This window comes from Culex quinquefasciatus, chromosome 1 (assembly GCF_015732765.1).
Source record: "Culex quinquefasciatus strain JHB chromosome 1, VPISU_Cqui_1.0_pri_paternal, whole genome shotgun sequence".
Lineage (NCBI taxonomy): Eukaryota > Metazoa > Arthropoda > Insecta > Diptera > Culicidae > Culex > Culex quinquefasciatus.
Genome location: NC_051861.1, coordinates 41,322,315 through 41,338,765, shown reverse-complemented (window position 1 = coordinate 41,338,765; position 16,451 = coordinate 41,322,315). Strand labels below are relative to the sequence as shown.

Sequence of the window (16,451 nt, the reverse complement as noted above, 5' to 3'; positions counted from 1 at the left end):
CAGGAAATGGTGACAGATTTTGTGTCACATTTTTACACAATTTTTAGGTTATATTTCTTAAAAGAGGTAATATTTAACCTACCAAAGTTTCAACATTCCAAAATTCAACTTTTTTTGCTGTGTATGGTTGTTGGAAAAAAAATAAGACGAAGCAGAATAACAAAAAAAAAGATTGGAAATCGGAAGAACCTCGTTGGATGAATGTTCGACTTTTGCTGAAAAAAAATAAATCTTTTTGCAATTTTGTATCAACTGCTGCTTCTCTTGAAATCTTTTTTTCTTTCCATATTCAGTTTTTTTGCCAACATTTTCATAAAAGGTTTTCACGAAACACTTTTTTTTTCTCCAATCCGATTGAGCCAGTGCAAAATTACACTTTGTAGCATTCCATCAGGAGGAAGCTCCAAGTGTTTGATCTGTGCGCCGCAGATGGCACACATTTTGGGAGCTGCTGAAAGCGTCCGCGGGTGCGTAATCTGTGCCGGTGGGGAACTCCAAAAAGGTTTCCCGCCACATACCGGGTGCCCTCCATTAGCCGGAATGTAGTTCAAACAAAACTGCTACCAGGCCAGGTCAATCGCTCGTGCGGCGCCCAGTCATTGCAGCTTCGTTCATCAAAACGGTACCGGTGTTTAAAGTGGGCTTCTTCGCCACAGTACTAGGTATACATCCGTTCATCTGTTGACCTGGACGTTCCGCTTTTGTGACCGTCGCTGGTGGTCAGTTGCTCACCAATTTGTGCGGAAGAGGGAACGATTCACGTTACTTAGGCTGAAACTCACTCAGTAGAGGTACTGTGAACTTTTCATAAATAAATTTCTGAAAAAAGCAAAAATAAAACAAATGGTTAGAAACACATCAAAGTCACAAGTTCAAATCATCAACCCAAAAAAGAGCATCATCCCGTTGTCTGTGGTTCAGCCGAGCAATCACCAGCAGACTCGACCATGATCTGGCACCATTAGACTTATGTTGCTGCTGCGTGAAGTCATGGGGCGCCGGTTGCACAAGACTTAACAGCCCAAGATCGTCTCTGAATGAATGATGCCACCGCCACCGGTAGACAGTCACCTACAGTGAAAGAAGAAAGCATGGCATTGCAGCATGGTTGGTAGCGTTGCACAAAAAATAAATTCATAAAAGAAGCATAAAACCGCGAGCTGAACTTGACGACGGCACGTAATACTACGGTGATGGCATCTTTTGTTTTGGTATTTTGCGTGCAAAAGGAGGGTTGATGGATGCTTGGGAAATGTGTGAAGAATGTTTCTGATTTGAATAGTAGCGATAAAAATGCAATGCATAGCATAGCATAGCATTGGTGTCTACCCGTAGCTGCTACTTCGTTATTGACCAGGACCCCCAAAAATTGCTCCGTGGACCACAGATGAAAAGTAGGAACCAATCATCACCCTTTCGCAATTTTCAAAGATCCCTATCATGCTGATCAATACCGACGCCGGCCACGACCAGTGGTAAGACACGGGAAGTGGATGGGAATGTTAGTCCGATACTTGAGTGATGGGACCGCCAAATCGACTGCGTCTCCGACAAAGTATCACATGAGTTTTGAGGGGTTAGTAAGATGGGTATGAGGTCAGGATTCACCGTGGTAGGTGATGCGACCATAAGCAATTTGTTTATCAGTTGCAATTTTATAGGTCTTAGGCAGCCGGCTGCTGTAAGACACACCATCAATGATTTAGAAATAGTTTTAATTCGAACGCGGCGCCAAATAATCATTCATTCCCCCGTCGGCGTGCCTTCCGAGCAACGACGCTGTGAGAAGGGCTTTTTCCTCCTTTTACTATTTAAGCAAAATATTAAATTGTATTTTCTGTGGTTGTGTGATGGATGCTTGGGAAATGTGTGAAGAATGTTTCTGATTTGAATAGTAGCGATAAAAATGCAATGGATTACTTACTCCTCACGTAATGAAGGGTTAAGTAATACCATACAGCTTTAAGAATGTATATAAATTTTCTTATTTTATATGCTGTCTTTCAAATCGTACCAAATCAACAAATGTTTATTAGTATTTTTGTTGAGCAGGTTTATTTTTTTTATCAAAGACAGTGAGTAAATTCCGTGCGCCACAAGCATAAACCAACCAATCTCTTTAAATTTGTCTCTGTGACCAATTTGAGAGAATATATTTAAGAATAACATTGACACATAAAGTTCAGATGAAAACAAAAAAAAATATGCAGAAATTATCTGGAGTTTTTTTTTGAAAAGGTCCAATAAACCAAATTTCCAGTTTTTTGCTTTTTGGGTGTTTTTAGAACCGCCTTGAGTCAGGGGTATTAAAAAACACCCAAAAAGCAAAAACTGAAAATTTGGTTTATTGGTCCTTTTAAAAAAAAACTCCAGTTATGTTTCGAATTTACCTTGAAAATTCTTTTTTTTTTTTTGCTTTTTTACTTGAAACACTTATTCATAAGGAGCGAGTCCACGAAAAATTTTTGAAACTTCAAACTTTGTGTCCCGATTTGCCCCACTTTCTGTTGACCTAGAGTGCTCATATTTTGACCAGATGCTAGTTTTATGTGTACAAACAACCCCTGAAACGTGGACTCGCTCTTCACACATAAACTCCCAAGCTCGAGCTTGGGAGTTTAGGTTTTAAATCACAACTAAAATGTTTAAATATTTGAAGCAAGTTTTTGAATAATGTGCCTTCCTTGGGCACCTTTGATATGCTACGAAGTTGTTTTAATGTTTTTATTATGGTTAAATTTATAGTATATATTTGATACATGATTTTCAGCCAAATAAATGACTTAGGTTCAAAGAATTTTCAAACGTTTAAAAAATCTCAATCTTGATCTTGGCCGGAAAGGAACAAATGTCTGTGTGTGTGTTTGTGTATGTGTATGTGTGTGTGTGTATGTATGTATGTGACCAACAAACTAGCTCACGTTTCTCGGCACTGGCTGAACCGATTTGACCCGAACCTGTTGCATTCGACTTGGTTTAGGGTCCCATAGACCGAGTTTTATACAGAGTGCATAATTGACGAAGGGAGCGCGTGGTCATAAAAAATATTCGGAGTGAAAAGTGATTTCTTTTGTGATTTTCAAAGCCCTTCCTACATCATCGTTGATCGGAAGGCTCGGCGTCGGGTGGATTGTGTTTAAATTTTTCGAATAAGGTTTTATTTTTTTGCGGTGAAAAAGCCATTTCTATATAATGAACGAAAGACGCACTGACAATTTGGATCGTTGAGTTAATAGTGGAGCAAATAACTGTGTGTGAGTGAGTTGGTGTGTTAACCAGAAAGACCTTCCCATAGCATCGTTGCTCGGAAGTAGTTCAAAAGTTATTTATAAAAATGTGTTTTCACATATATCCTGATCTCACTTAAATGTATGTAAACTATGTCCGGCTCCACTATCCGACCCATCGTTAGTTAGGTTATCAAAAGACCTTTCCAACAAGTCCAAAACATTGAAGATCTGGCAACCCTGTCTCGAGATATAATCACTTAAGTGACATTTATGTACTTTTTTGAAGTTAGTTAGGTTATCAAAAGACGTTTCCAACGAGTACAAAATATTGAAGATCTGGCAACCCTGTCTCGAGATATGATTACTTAAGTGACATTTATGTACTTTTTTAAGGTTAGTTAGGTTATCAAAAGACATTTCCAACGAGTCCAAAATATTGAAGATCTGGCAACTCTGTACAGCTACTGTTGGTAATGAGTGAGGAAGGCTCCAACCACATAGGTGGATTAAGTTAGTTTTTTTTATCCCAAAATAGCGTAATTTTTGTTGTCCAACAAATAAGCAAGAGTTATTTATTGTTGTGAATGCTTCGGAAACAATTATTATCAAATATAAGGGAAATTCTGCGCCAATTCACACAGCAGTTTCCCCGACCCCTCTTCGATTTGCGTGAAACGTCCTGCGTCCTTGATTACGAATCCGAGGTACGTTTTTTGATATCTCGTGACGACTCCTTTTTATTTTTGAACATGCGAAAAAGAGGTGTTTTCACTAATTTGCAGCCTGAAACGGTGAAGACATACAAATTTGGTGTCAAAAAATTTTTTATGTAAAATTAGACGCCCGATTCGATGGCGTACTCAGAATTCCGAAAAAAAACTATTTTCCATCGAAAAAAACACTAAAAAAGTTTTGAAAATTCTCCCATTTTCCGTCACTCGACTGTAAAAAACTTTGGAACTTGTCATTTGAAGGGAAATTTTATGTTCTTGTCGAATCTTTATTGACCCAAAAGGGTCATTTTTTCATTTAGGGCAAATTTTTTTCCTTTTAAAACTAACTCTAAACTCTAAAATATATCCCTGCAAATCCGAAATTTTAACATGAAAGTTTTTGTTTTAAATGAAAAAATGACCCTTCTGGATCAATGTAGATTCGAAAAGAACATTAAATTTCCCAAAAAATGTTCCAAAAATTTTACAGTCAAGTAACGGAAAATGGGAGAATTTTTAAAACCTTTTTTTTTTAGATTCTGAGTACGTCATCTTATCGGGCGTCTAATTTTACATAAAAGTCCCTTTAACACCAAATTTCTATCTCATCACCGTTTCAGGCTGCAAATGATTGAAAAACACCTTATTTTTCGCATGGAAGGGGTCATTAACCATGGCAAAAATTTAACAGACGAGCTGATCACTTTAATATAAACAGTGTGATCATTATAAATAAAATCGAATTACGATCTCTTCTAATTTTTTATTGATTTGCTTTTTGCTGTAATTTTTTGAGTGCAAAAATTGTTCTCGTTTAACTGCACAGCCAAAAAAGTAGTAATCCAGCTGCGTGTAAAAGGCCTGGGTGTAAAATAAATATTGCATTATTGTATGAAATTTTATGTGATTTTACACCCTGAAATATGTAGCCCATCAGTAAGGGAATCTTACTTGACCGAAATGTCAAGCTCTTATATGCGTTTATCCTTACAAATTCACATCGGTCTAATGGCCGAGTGGGCTAAGGCGCCAGTTCTTACTGATGGTGCTAGGTTTGAATCCCGTCGGTTGCAACTTTTTTTTTGTGTTTGCAAAAATTGTACATGCAGTGTGTAATATTAAGTGTTTATTTTCACGAAGGTGATGTGCATGCTTTTGTATGCGATTTTACCATCGGATTTTTTGCTGTGTGGCAACTGATGTTATGTCGAAAACCTTCTCTTCGCAATTTTTTTGTATCGATTTTCACTGAAATAAAAAAAAATCTTCTTTATTTTGCAACAGCATTTCCGTTTGCGTAACGAGATCCAAAAGCTGAACTGCTTATCTCTCACACTCGTACCGTGTGCAGATTTATTTTTTAATTACATTTCGTTAATTATAATTATCCGCTGTCGAAAATGTTATTTTTGCTGGCAGCACACCTTGACTTGAGAACGGTTTGTTTGCCATCACTTTTGGTGGATTAATTGACGGGAATACCTCCCCCCCTCTTATCCAACGGGACTGGCCAAGTTTGGGCCGTATCGCTTGGATTGTGCAAATTTTGGAAGTGAAGCTTCACGTTAGGCAGGAACGCAGAAACTCACGAGTCAGAAAGCTCTTTCGGGGCTTGAACGTGGCGTGGGGTGAGTTTGAGATTCGAAGATTAAGTGGTTCAATAATTCAAGTTTCTATCTTGCACGGTACGCCAGTCTCGGTACAGCTTCGAGGTGTAAATTTCTACCGTAATTGCTTGCCACACTGCTGGGGCTTTTCACTGAGATGATGATGAATGTGTATTTCTTCGGAATTGCTTGCCTGGAGCACCCCTAAGAAGCGGTTCCTGTTAAAACTGGGTTAAAGGAAAACGAAAATAGTTGTACAGCTTTGAGTGTTTTGTTTGGAAGATTAAACACGCCCCTGGTTGAGTTTAATTTACGGCACAAACCATAATTGGGTATAGCGCCGAAGTGTGTGTTCAGGCAATGGAATGATCGATGAATTACCTAGGAAATTTTGGCATTCTTGTGATGAGCTGGTGATTTACAGCTCTTAGCATATTTCTATGACCAATAAATAAATTATTTAATGTCAGAGCAATTCCAGCTCAAATCAGGGATTTTTCTGGTACTTTTGTACCCGACCCTCTCCGATTTCAATGAAACTTTAAAGACATGTTATCCTAGACCTATATAAGCCATTTTTGTGTATATGGAGCCAATAGTACTCGAAAATAACATTTGAGAAGGGTGTAAGGTATTTAAATATTTTTGTATTTTGCAATTTTAAAATTACTGTATCTCGAAGCAGTTGCGTCGTATCAAAAAGTGGTTAAAGACAAACTTGTAGGAAATTGGACGAGCTTTCTGAAAAAAATACACTGAAACAAAAATAAACGCCACTTATATGAGATTTTTTTTATTTTTAAGTCTAATACTCAAATTTAAAGGTGATGTCACGATTTTTTTTCGTTCAAAATTTTTGAGGAAATAGCCTAAGATGTTACCAAAAAACTAACGAAAAATGCAGGATGGTATGTCTCTCCTAAAAAATACTAAAATCATTTACTAAAACTGTTTTTTGAAAAGTGATCTAAACGTCGAAATTTTCAAAAACCGGTAGTGGGAATCGATTCTTCAGACAATTTTACATAAAGGTTTCCATATTGACCATTGTCCTATGTCCAATTCTTGGGAAGATACAGCCGTTTTAAAAATAAAAATGTTGAAAAAATTGGGTTTTTGGTGGTTTTTGGCAATTTCTATATGACAGACTTGGTTTTTCAGTCTGGTAAATATTTTTACCGGAAAGTTCGTCATTGCTAATAACTGAAAATAGAATATTTTTTTTCAGTGTGGTAGAAACCTGGATAGTAGATTAGCTTATATCTGTAAGTTCTAGCTTATATCTGTTAGCTCTTACTCTTTAAGCATAAAGTTGCGTTCTTAACTCAATTCTGCCCAAAATGCACGTACGATAAGTTAGCACCACTGCGACGAACAGAAACCCGATCTTTTGTGGTCGAAGTCGTTAAAGTGGATTTTGTGAGGGTGGATTTTGTGATCGATTTTTAAATTTCTGAGAAATTGGCATTTAATTTTGTTGTCTTTTAAAACATGTAAAAACATGAAAAATAGTATTTACTTTTTGCAAATCAATTTTTAGTAACAAAAAATTAAATTAAAAATCAGTATTTTTTACCATGTATCATTTTTTTTCAGTGTAGTTCTAATCCATACCTACAAGCTTGCCGAAGACATCGATCAAAAAGCTGCCAATTTGTATGAAAAATTATATGGACAAACTAATGATGCAAAAAGACTTCTTTGGCCATACCGAAGGCCGGATAAAAAACTACAAAAAAAACGAATGACCGAAATCTCAGAGAATTGCTCATCAGTTGCAGCAATGAAGACTCGATAGAACAAATCGAATGTAGTAAAATTTGTCAAGGTTGAGTTTTCTATTATGAATTAGATTGTAGTTATTTTTTTTCTGAATACACTCAACCCCCGGTGGTTGGTCACTTTTTCGTTTGACACTATTTTAGTTTGTACCCCGTTGGTTGGTCAAAGTCAAACTAAAAAGTGACGAACTGTCACTTTTTACACGGCGCTCACGCACACTTTCAAATCAAAAGTTTAGTAGTGTTTGTGAACTCCGTGTAAAAGGGGTGTCAAACTAAAACGTGACCCCGTTCGTTTGACAACAGTTGGTGTCAAACCATCGGGGTTTGAGTGTAGTTCTAGGCATAACCTACACATCATTCCGAAGACACCAAATCGATCAGAAAATCCCTTCTTGATATGCGGGTCATTTCGCCTCAACTGTACACAAAAAAGTACAAATCGAGCCAAACTTTTCATTAGGGCACAAAACCAAAAGATTCGAGAAAATCGCTTGCAAAAAGTGGACAACTTGTTTCAATTCTTATTTAAAAAAGAAGCTTGACTGAAGGTATTTTTACAAATGATACGATAAAACACATCATTATCCTCAACTCTGCTTGAATGCTTCCTAATTTATGTTGATTTTCGCAATAAAACTCATAATTTCAAAAATCTCGTTATTAGGCCCTTTTAACTTTCCAACTGTTGTTCAAAATGAGCCCTTTCTGAATGCAATTCGTGCTTGCCATTTCATTAGGGCACACAACTTTTTGAGGCAAGAGTGTGTCCCTTTCACACCTTATGTAAACTGTCATTGGAGTGGAAGGGATACACTATTGTTTACAAAAGTTATGTGCCCTTTTGAAATGTTAGGCTCCAATTTCGATTAGTACTAAAAGGGCACTAAAGCGCTGTCACCCGATTGTTGTTTTGAATGATGTTTATGGGCCCTTTTGTTTAGTTAGAAATAATGAGGAATCCAGCGGAAATTTTGATAATTGGTGAAGTTTTATGTAGATAAGGTATGTGAAACATAAAAATTCTTCAAAAGTGTACTGAACAGCAGCCGTGAGACCGTAACAAATATTGTATTTCGACGAAGTTTTTTTGTGCAGAAATCCTTGGTGAAACGTAAATCAAACTTTGTTTTGAAGTGAATTAGTGTTAAGAATGTATGAAAAGTTCACTTTATAACATAGAAAGTTCCTCAACTACGAAAAACTAACGAAAAAGAAAAGGGCACAATTGAACTTTTTGTCTAGTTTGGAGTGAACATTGTTATGTGCCCTTTTGTGTTTTTGATTTTTTCAATAGGAAACTGTTTGCTATCAATCTGAATCTTGGAGAGAGTGTACTAATGAATGGAATAGTGGAACATTCCCGAATGTTTACGTTTTGGTTTTGTGCCCTAATGAAATGTTTGGCTCGAAATTCGAAATCGACTTATTCTGATCAAGCTCAAATTTGGTGGAGCTATTGCTACTGTCAAAAAATGTAAGAATTCCGATTTTGAACCAAATAATACCACCACTTCTATTTTAGCACCGCCCTAAAGTTTTGCGATTTTCATCATTTTCTCAATAAACCATTTTTCAAATGGCCATATCTCGGAAACAAATAATAACTAAACCATGGTAGCCGATACGGCAAAGGCACGGCTCATTATGCCGAAGGTCTTGGGTTCGAGTCTCGGTATCGGTACTATTTTTTTAAAGATGATTTTTTCGGGAAATGAATTCTTGGGTAAAGCGCTCTCGGTAATTTCGGAATTTATCCTCTCCGTCCGTTCACAGTACCAATTTACTAGCGAACCGTGCTCTTTATCCTTTCGTATGTCGATGCCCAATTCTGGTTGTAGCACTTTCCAATGGACAGTCCCCAAATTTGCGTTTTTTTTTTGCAAAATGGCTTATTGGGACATTAAGAATCGCTCCGCTTCGCCAGGAGACGGTGATTTTAGCGGATTGCAGACTGGATTTCGTCATGTTTAAGCGATGATTATTCAAGTACATGTATCCTAGGAAATGTGAATTGGAAATACAACTAACTCCAACTGAATCAGAAAACCGTCCATTGTCGGCCGCTTCCATCTCCATCACACACCTGGGACAAGGGGATTGGGAAGTGTTGATGCTCGACTTTTTTTTAGTTTCGCTTGAAGTTGGAAGGTTTTTGGGAACGTGAATTCTCCTAAAGTTCAACCTAGGCGAGCGGGAACACCAGAGCAGCTCGAATAATCCCTGAACGTGAGTGAACTCGGAAGTCAACCAGAACAAGTTGACTTCTGTTCGATGGAAATTATTTCGACGTTTAATTAAATTAAGTGATTGAGTTTTTTCCTCAGATTCACCCGAAGCTCAAACGTTGTATGACTGGTTTACATAATTGTGCGGAGAAAAATCAAAGTTACTTTATTCAGAGAAAAAAAAATTAAATCACTCATCCCAAAAGCCACTCTTTTCCATGGAATCGAATGGAAACTTCACAAAAGCTGCTCATTATAACTTTTTTTTATTGACACCAGAATATGCCGACGATGCCGCAGAAAAAAGTGTGAAATGCCTCCGGTGATGAGTTGAGTTGTGGAATTTCGCTGGCTGGCAGGCTGATTGGCACATCGAAGCTGATGCCAGAGATTTATTCTTCCTATCCACGCATCATAACAGCATGATTGGTGGGCGGCGTAATGAGGTTGAGTGGGTGCTGATGGTTCATTAACGGTTCTGAATAATCAGATTCACACCCAGCAATTTTCGATTTATGATGAGATTTTTTTGGGTGCTCATCATTGCAATGCCTTTTTGTTGGGTTGCCGCACAGAAAAAAAAATCAATACCGGAGTAACCGAGAATCGATTTTTTTTTCGTTTGAGTGGTTCTTGATTAAACGAAGTATCTATTTTTATTGATTGATTTCTCGATAGTAATAATTAGCAATAATTAGTAATAATCAGCATTAAAATAATTGATTGAAAAATCGCATTCTAAAGAATACACACAAAAAAATCCGATTGTTACATTATTTATGATGTAACACTTTTTCACGTCATTAAACATTGAAATTTAAATGCAATTTGATGTAAATTTGCAACAATTTTTACGTAAAAACATGATTTTACGTTTGATTCAACCGTCGAATCCCAAATTTACATCAACTGAGTTTACATGTAATTAATTTTGTCCGTGTCGAGTAAATTTACATTTTTTTCTGTGTAGGGACGTGACGTTACATCGTGCTGCCGTCTGTTTTTTTAAGTGCAAAAGTGGAGTAGTGCTGAGTCATCGTTTAAAAATAGATTGCGTCCTATCTTGCCCAGCAAAATTAAGTCGATAAAATAGTCGGTATTATACCAGGGCTGCGGAGTCGGGTCATATTTTTAGCGACTCCGACTCCGACTCCGGCTTTCTGAGATTAGACGACTCCAACTCCGACTCCGGCTTCAGCTTTCAGTCCCAACCGACTCCGACTCCAACTCCGGCCTACCAACTCTAGCCGACTCCGACTCCGACTCCGACTCCAGCTTTCTACAAATTGTTGGCTCCGACTCCACATATTTTGAAATGTTTCAAAAGTTTGTTATCTATTTTTTTGAAAACATTGATAAATAGGATTATTTAAATACTCTCTAACTGCTATGTTTTTTCTCGAGGAAGAATCAACGGAAAAAAAGTTTCTACACAGTAAAAATTAATGTAAATTTGGAAGCTGTAATTTTGGAAGGTTGAATATTACCTCTCCTATGATGTAACTTTACCTCAATTTAGACTGAAAAAGTGGCATTACACCAGAAAAGTGGTAAAATTACACATTTCCAGAGGTAAAATTACACCTTTTTTCTGACATAGAAGATGTACCCCTTCCCAGATGTAATATTACCATGATTTTTTTTCTGTGTAGGTTACAAGTTTTATACGTTGTTGAAACAGAATTCAAAAACTATCTCCAGTTTTGAAGGCATTTTCAGAAGAACAGTTTTGAAATTAAATTGGGTTTTATTTACTTAACCTCAAGTTAGCTTGTTTGTTTTATTTACATTTAAATTATAAAAAGCTTATATATTTTAATATCAAATTGCAATTTTTTTGAATGAATTATTCAAAGAAACCTGGCCTTAATGATCGATTTAACATATAAATTCAATTTGCACACTTTTAAGCTGACATTTATAAGAAGCACATTGTCTATCAAAGTCACCCTGTTTTTTTGCAATTCCTCTGTGAAACTGTCAACTTTTCCTGTCCTTCTGGAGAAACGAAACGGCCTACTTTTCCCTACCAAAAATAACAAAATTAAAAATTTATAAACAAAAGTACAATTTTTCAGTTCTAGTATCGAAAAGTAACATTTTTCAATATTTTTTGTTTTGAACGGTGGGTTTACTTAACACATGAATAATTGACATAAGTTTCCATTGAAAAGGCGTTTTTCGGAATTGCAAAAAATGTTGTAAGCAACTCGTTGCAAAACTTGTTTTTTTTTTTTGCAGCACTCATCGTACTTGTCCAACTCGGTAAACCTTGTTGGATAAATGTACGACTCGTGCTTAAACAACTTATTTTTGCAACTTGTTGCATATACTACTATTTAAAGATTATGATCGCAAATCAAGGTATCTAAAAAATGTCTCCATGGAAAAGATAATTAAGGGGTCCTTTTCAAATATCCGTGACCTAGAAAATATTTTACCTGAGAATCATTGATTTATTTTAATTTAAAAACTTTCAATATACATAGAAGGAGGCGCGCAAACTTCTTGAATCTTCACCTAAAACGAAGCTTTATGAATGATCGTGCGCCTCCTTCAAAATATATGAAATATCAAAATATCGGATAAAAACCAAAATCCACAGGTAACATATTTTCTAGGTCATTTTAAAATGACCTTTCCATAAAACATTTTTTTGGTACATTGATTTGCAATGATAATCACCTTCCGAAATATTGGCGTGGGACATACAATATGAGAAAATTATTACCGGTTGAATAATATTATAATTTCAGTCTTCCCGAAACGCACGCACGCCGTACACGCCGTACAAGTTTTCAGTGTAGATGAACCTCAAACACACCAGGCTACCATGTTCGAGTTCTCCCCGCACGGCGCACTCAAGTTTACACGCCGTGTAAACACGGGGTGCACACCTCGGGTACAACGCCGTGCGAGCGAAGAGCGTATAAAGAGACGAGAAAAAATGACTGCTTCTCACTCTCTCTGTGGCAAACGCTGTAGTGTGATTGCAGCGGAGAATGAAACACCACGTTACAGCAGAGGGAGCGTGAGGGAAATATTTTTGTCTCTTTTCTGCGTCGTCGGCCTACACGGGGTTTGTACCCGAGGTGCAAGGTTCGGTTTAAACTTGAGGTTCGTGTACGGGTACAGCCTGTACACGGCAGAGTTTAGGTTTGCTTGTACGCGTGCACACGCAGTGCTGGTGTTTGATCGAGTACAGAAAACAGAGAACGCGGTTGAACGCGGTGCACGGGGATCACTGATAATTTTGTGTACTTTTTGGTACTGAAGTCTAGAGATTTTTTAACGATTTTTTGCAACGATATTAAAATAGTTTGTCAAGGATCAACATTCTCAGATTTTAGTAGAGAAATAGTATACATTAAGATTATCGATTATATTTAACATATTCAATGATTATTTCAAAATAAGTTGCAACTGTATGGATAATTATTTGTCAGTTTCAATTATTTTAAATGCAACACTTTGATTTTGTTGTACTTAGTTTAAAACAAAATGCACATGTTGATTTCTTAGAAATAGATTGTTATAACGATTGAATATTTGTTGGAAGAGTTATACTGTCAGTGACTTTTTTCGATTTCCAAAAACAGCAATTATTATTTTTGTTTTTTTTTGTTCCTCGTATTTTTTACCTGAAAAATGATTTACTTAAAACCTCCAAGACATTCGCTATCAGGGTAAAAAATGACTGTGTGTGTACTGTTTTCAGAGAGAACTAGATTAAATTTGGTCAAATTTTAATTGAAAGGGTTGCAAGAATCAATTAAATATTTCTGACTACAAAAAGTTATAATACGAAATACTTGGGTAAGAGAGAATAAACAGGTTATCATTTAGTAAAAAAACACAATAAGAGTTTTCCAATCACAATAAAAGGCTTCAAAAACAAAATGGCATCTGATAAATCTTTAAAAAAATGGCAATTCAGTGCAAACGACTTAAAAAAAACAGTTAAAAATAAAAGAAGTTTTGTAAGTTAAGCTGTTTTATAGCAAATACTGAACAACAAGATTTTTTTTGCATTTAAGATGACTCCGACTCCGACTCCGACTCCGGGTTATCAGAAATTTTCGGCTCCGACTCCGACTCCGAATCCAGCTCATAAAATTTAGCCGACTCCGACTCCAGCTGTTCGAGTTTTGACGACTCCGGCTCCGACTCTGACTCCAGGTCCCCAAAAAGACCCGACTCCACCGACTCCGGCTCCGACTCCGACTCCGACTCCACAGCCCTGGGTATTACATACTGCATGTAAAATTTTTGTAAACACAAAAAAGTTGCAACCGACCCAGCACCAACAGTTAGGATAAACGCATATAAGAGCTTGACATTTCGGTCAAGTAGATTTCGCATACTGATGGGCTGCATATTTCAGGGTATAATATTACATAGAATTTCATAGGACATTGCAAAAATTATTTTACACCCAGGTCTTTTACACGCAGATGGATTACTCCTCTTTTTGCTGTGAATTATTCGAAATGTCTTACAGGACCAAACCCATTAAAATGAATGTAAATGCAGGCATCAGTTCTTATCTGAGTTACAGATCTCGGGGGTAAATTATGACTCTTCATTAGCCTCAGCTCTTTGTGTAATTTATTGGCCACTGGGTTATCAAACAATCGCAATCGTCACCCCATCAGCATTCTGCTCACCGGAAGCCGCCACCATGGGACCTGGGCTTTTCAAACGCGGCATGTGTTATCAGTGCACTCCGGGGTGCAATCAATTAAAAAGTATGCTCCGGGAAAGCAAACACATGTGGAAGCTTGCATTTTCCAGCAATCATCAGTCATGTGGCTCCGGGCGCCACCACCACCAGAGTGCAGAAGAGCAGTTCATCAAGCGCTTTGCGATAGTTTTATAAAGAACTATCCTTTGATGAGCCAACACTCCAGAAGAATTAGACTTTTTTTTTCTTTTTCATTTTAGGTTTGGTTTCTTATTCAAATACTTGTTATGCTGCCCCTGGTCGCATAAATGTCCCATATGCATTTTCATCACTTTTGAGTTTGATTCAAAATCGTGTGATCTTTCAAAAAAGCCTACAACATCCAGTACTTTGTGCTAGAAATCAGGGGAAATTCAGTTTTTTCGCGAAAACTTAACACGTAGCCTTATGTGAAGGACCAACTTCAAATGCGTTTTTCTCAGCTTGCAAAACATGAAATTTGGTGTCGATTCGAAAAATAAATTAAATTTCCTTAAAAATGACATGTTCCAAACTTTGTTACGGTTAAATAACAGAAAATGGCAGAGTTTTCAGAAATTTTTAGTGTTTTTTTATTTCAATGAAAAATATTTTTTCGGAATTTGGAGTATGCCATCAATTCGGGCGTCCAATTTTACATAAAAAAATCCCTTTGATATCAATATTTCATCTCATGATCATTTCAGGCTGCAAATTATCCAAAAAATGGGACCCTTCAGACAAAGTTTCGCGCAAAAAGAAAAAGAGATCGGGGAAACTTTTCCCGATTTCATGAGAGTTGGTAGAGAATTACCCATAAAAAATCTAAAAAATAAAACATACAAATTTTGTGAAATGAAATAGTCCTTAACAATACCGATAACTTTTCCCAAGACACTAAATGGATCAGAAAATTCAATCAATAGAGCAATTCTCTACGAAATCGGTCTATTTTCTTAAATTTTGATTTTTGTATTTTTTAATCCGACTGAAACTTTTTTGGTGCCTTCCGTATGCCCAAAGAAGCCATTTTGCATCATTAGTTTGTCCATATAATTTTCCATACAAATTTGGCAGCTGGTTATACAAAAATGATGTATGAAAATTCAAAAATCTGTATCTTTTGAAGGAATTTTTTGATCGATTTGGTGTCTTCGGCAAAGTTGTAGGTATGGATATGGACTACACTGAAAAAAAATGATACACGGTAAAAACATGTTTGGTGATTTTTTATTTATCTTTTTGTCACTAATACTTGATTTGCAAAAAACACTATATTTATTATTTTTTTGATATGTTTTAGAGGACCAATTTTTCAGAAATTTCCAGGTTGTGCAAAAATTCTTTAAGCGAGTTATGAATTTTTGAATCAATACTGATTTTTTCAAAAAATCGAAAAATTGGTCGCAATTTTTTAACTTAATTTTTTGATGTAAAATCAAATTTCAATTAAAAAGTACTTCAGTGAAATTTTGAAAAAGTGCACCGTTTTCAAGTTAAATCCATTTTTAGGTGACTTTTTTGAAAATAGTCTCAGCTTTTCATTTTTTTAAATAAGTGCACATGTTTGTTTATTGTTTATTCGTCAAGCTTATGTAGACTACTTACAATTTTCTTACATACTAGATATTATTTCTATTGTATAGATTTTTTCGTAGTTCCGGTTTAGACATGTCGAAATGTATGTACTGTGAATTTTCATTATAAAAGCGCATCATTTGATTTAATGGCGAATTTTTTAAATAATTTGTCGTGTATGCAGTTATGCTAAAAAGTGGTGAATGTCTAAGAGTACGGCTTGGTTCATGAATACTATTGCGTATTTCTGAAAATAATGCTGCTGACTGTATGCGTTGAGAAATAATGTCGTTGATGAAAGAGAGCATGGCAAATTTACGACGTTCTTGTAATGATTGTATGTTTATGAGCATGCAGCGTGCTTCATACGATGGGAGAGGAAATGCAGTCCAGTTAAGTTTACGTAGTGCGTACAGTAAGAATTGTTTTTGGACAGATTCAATACGTGCTTGGTGTACGGCATAGTATGGATTCCAGACGATACTACAGTATTCCAAGAGTGGCCTGACATACGTTATATAGAGTAATTTAATAGTATACGGGTCCTGGAAGTTGAATGCAAAGCGCTTTATAAAGCCTAATGTGCTTTTGCCTTGTTTATTATTGTGTTAT

At 36.4% G+C, this 16,451-nt stretch overlaps 1 protein-coding gene across 1 annotated transcript in view; it reads left to right on the top strand.

The window, feature by feature from the left end:
* Positions 1 to 16,451, top strand: part of LOC6039067 — a 118,417-nt gene that overhangs the window by 47,567 nt on the left and 54,399 nt on the right. The gene's annotated exons all lie outside the window — the stretch shown is intronic.